Here is a 4,124-nt window from a genome sequence, read left to right as displayed (position 1 = left end):
TCTGATGTAGAACGGAGATGGTTGTCAGGCAGACGTTCATGGATTGAGGAAGGTGATGAGTGTCACGGATCATCACCTTCTTCATAATTAAGCACGAATGAACATCTTAGATAGGAACACACACGTTTGAATGGAAAAATAGAAACAATTGCATTAATTCATCGAGACGCTGCAGAGCTCCTCACCCCCAACTAGGGACGGACATAAGGGGGGGCGAGTGGCGGCCTCGGCCCCCCAACTTTTTTTAAGAGTAATAAGTTATTATGTATAATTTAATTTTTTTAAAAAAAATATTTAGTATTTAGTCTAGTATAAACAAAAATTCAGTCTAATTTAAATATTAATAATTTTTAATATCTAAAAAGTAAATAACAATATTAAAAAAATATGAAAAAGATATTATTACTAATATTTTTTAATTAAATAAAAAATTTCAAATATCATAAAGTGAATTCTTTTTCTTCTTGTAGCCGTCTTTTTTTATTCATTTGGTATTAATTCTCTCTATTTCAACTGCTACAATTAAGAGATCTTTTTCAACTATGAATATTGTGAAAAATAACTTAGAAACAAAATAAAAGATGAATTTCTTGATAATTTTCTTTTAATTATATTGAAAAGAAAATTACTGAAAAATTTTACACAAATTACATTATTGGTGAATTTTATGATATGAAGAATCGACCATTTCTTTAGTAAAAAATATACACATATTTCTTTTTACTTTAAAATATATTCTCTGTCAATATATTTTTGTAATACATCTTATATTATATAATTTTTTTACATAATTTTTAATATTATATGTGTTATTGGCCCCCCATAATATCATTTCTGGATCCGTCCCTGCCCCAACAATGGAGTTAGAGACTCATGCCGTCAAAGTGTATAAAATTCAGATATGAAAATGTCATGAGATACAAAATAAGTCTCTAAAAGTTGTTTAAATAGTAAACTAGTAACCTAGGTTTACCGAATATGAGTAAATTAAGATAATTGGTGCAGAAATCCACTTCTGGGGCCCACTTGGTGTGTGCTGGGACTGAGACTTAAGCCTCTCACGTGCTTGGGCTGTTTCTGGAGTTGAACGCCAGGTTGTAACGTTTTTGGGCGTTGAACTCCAACTTGTAACCTGTTTCTGGCGCTGGACGCCAGACTGCAGCATGGAACTGGCGTTGAACGCCAGTTTACGTCATCTATCTTTGCGCAAAGTATGGACTATTATATATTGATGGAAAGCCATGGATGTCTACTTTCCAACCCAATTAAGAGCGCGTCAATTGAACTCTTGTAGCTCCAGAAAATTCATTCCGAGTGCAGGGAGGTCTGGATCCAACAACATCAGCAGTCCTTTTTCAGCCTAAATCAGATTTTTGCTCAGCTCCCTCAATTTCAGCCAGAAAATACCTGAAATCACAAAAAAATACACAAACTCATAGTAAAGTCCAGAAATATGATTTTTGCTTAAAAACTAATAAAATTCTATTAAAATCTAATTAAAACATACTAAAATCTACATGAAATTACCCCCAAAAAGCGTATAAAATATCCGCTCATCACAACGAAAATAAAGAAAAGTTTTTGAAAGAATTTTTGAAAATTTTTTTGAAAAGACAATAAAAGAAAATTCATAAAATCATAAAAACCAAAAATATTTTGTGTTTCTTGTTTGAGTCTTGAGTCAATTTTTAAGTTTGGTGTCAATTGCATATTCGTATTGTTCTTGCATTTTTTCGAAAAATTCATGCATTCATGGTGTTCTTCATGATCTTCAAGTTGTTCTTGGTAAGACTTCTTGTTTAATCTTGATGATTTCTTGTTTTGTGTCTTTTGTTGTTTTTCATATGCATCTTTGCATTCATATTTTCTAAGCATTAAAAATTTCTAAGTTTGGTGTCTTGCATGTTTTCTTTGCATCAAAAATTTTTCAAAATTATTTTCTTGATGTTTATCATGATCTTCAAAGTGTTCTTGGTGTTCATCTTGACATTCATAGTGTTCTTGCATGCATCATGAGTTTTGATTCATAATTTTCATGTTGTGAGTCATTTTTGTGTTTTTCTCTCTCCTCATCAAAAATTCAAAAATAAAAAATATCTTTTCCTTATTTCTCTCCAAATTTTCAAAAATTTGAGTTGACTTAGTCAAAAATTTTTAAAATTAGTTATTTCTTGTAAGTCAAGTCAAATTTTCAATTTTAAAGTTCTTATCTTTTCAAAATCTTTTTCAAAAATCGTATCTTTTTCATTTTTTCTATTTTTTCGAAAATTGTGAAAATTATTTTTCAATAATCTTTTTCTTAACTTTATTTCAAATTTTCAAAAATTATGCTAACAATTAATATGATTGATTCAAAAATTTGAAGTTTGTTACTTTCTTATTAAGAAAGGTTCAATCTTTAAATTCTAGAATCTTATCTTTTAATTTCTTGTTAGTTAAGTAATTAATTTTAATTTTAAAAAAATTAAATCTATCTTATCTTATCTTTTATATCATATCTTTTTCAAAATTTTATCTTTTTCAAAAATTTAATTTCAAAATATCTTATCTAACTTCTTATCTTCTTATCTTTTCAAATTTGATTTTAATATCTTTTTCAACTAACTATTTGACTTTTTGTTTGTTTCTTATCTTTTTCAAAACCACCTAACTACTTTTCCCTCTCTAATTTCGAAAATATCTCATCCCTTTTTCAAATATTCTTTTTAATTAATTAATTGTTTTAATTTAATTTTATCTTATCTTTTATTTTCGAAAATCATTTAACTTCTTTTCAAATTTATTTTCGAAATTTCTTCCCTCTCCCCTTCTTCTATTTATTTATTTATTTACTAACACTTCTCTTCACCTCTCTTCATCTCAAATCACTACCCCTACCTATTCATTCTTCTTCACTCATATTCCCTTTCTTTCTCTACTAACATAAAGGAATCTCTATACTGTGACATAGAGGATTCCTCTTTCTTTTCTTGTTCTCTTCTTCCCTATATGAGCAGGAACAAGGAAAAAGGCATTCTTGTTGAAGCTGATCCTGAACCTGAAAGGACTCTGAAGAGGAAATAAAGAGAAGCTAAATTACAACAATCCAGAGACAACCTTTCTGAAAATTTCAAACAAGAAAAGGAGATGGCAGCCGAACCCAACAACAATAATGCAAGGAGGATGCTTGGTGATTTCACTAAACCAACTTCCAAATTTGATGGAAGAAGCATCTCCATTCCGACCATTGGAGCAAACAATTTTGAGCTGAAACCTCAATTAGTTGCTCTAATGCAACAGAACTGCAAGTTTCATGGACTTCCATCTAAAGATCCTTACCAGTTTTTAACTGAGTTCTTGCAGATTTGTGAGACTGTAAAGACGAATGGAGTAGATCCTGAAGTCTACAGGCTCATGCTTTTCCCTTTTGCTGTAAGAGACAGAGCTAGAACATGGTTGGACTCACAACCTAAAAATAGCCTGGACTCCTGGGATAAGCTGGTCACGGCCTTCTTGGATAAATTCTTTCCTCCTCAAAAGTTGAGCAAGCTTAGAGTGGATGTTCAGACCTTCAAGCAAAAAGATGGTGAATCCCTCTATGAAGCTTGGGAAAGATACAAGCAGATGACCAAAAAGTGTCCTTCTGACATGTTTTCAGAATGGACCATATTAGATATATTCTATTATGGTCTATCTGAGTTTTCTAAAATGTCATTGGACCATTCTGCAGGTGGATCTATCCACCTAAAGAAAACGCCTGCAGAAGCTCAAGAACTTATTGACATGGTTGCAAATAACCAATTTATGTACACTTCTGAGAGGAATTCCGTGAATAGTGGGACGGCTTAGAGGAAGGGAGTTCTTGAAATTGATGCTCTGAATGCCGTATTGGCTCAGAACAAAGTTTTGACTCAGCAAGTCAACATGATCTCTCAAAGTCTGAATGGATGGCAAAATGCATCCAACAGTACTAAAGAGGCAGCTTCTGAAGAAGCTTATGATCCTGAGAACCCTGCAATGGCAGAGGTAAATTACATGGGTGAACCTTATGGAAACACCTATAATTCATCATGGAGAAATCATCCAAATTTCTCATGGAAGGATCAACAAAAGCCTCAACAAGGCTTTAATAATGGTGGAAGAAT

The 4,124-nt window shown here is 31.6% G+C and overlaps 1 non-coding gene across 1 annotated transcript; it reads right to left on the bottom strand.

Moving 5' to 3' along the window:
• Window positions 1–3,525: 3,525 nt before the first annotated feature.
• On the bottom strand, window positions 3,526–3,629 carry LOC114927335 (small nucleolar RNA R71). Its single transcript, XR_003817660.1, has one exon. It is a non-coding gene; the product is annotated as a small nucleolar RNA R71 (small nucleolar RNA).
• Window positions 3,630–4,124: the final 495 nt, after the last annotated feature.

This window comes from Arachis hypogaea, unplaced genomic scaffold (assembly GCF_003086295.3).
Source record: "Arachis hypogaea cultivar Tifrunner unplaced genomic scaffold, arahy.Tifrunner.gnm2.J5K5 arahy.Tifrunner.gnm2.scaffold_209, whole genome shotgun sequence".
NCBI classification, from domain to species: Eukaryota; Viridiplantae; Streptophyta; class Magnoliopsida; order Fabales; family Fabaceae; genus Arachis; species Arachis hypogaea.
Note: the sequence above shows the minus strand (reverse complement) of the source record. Positions and strands in the feature narration are given on the sequence as shown.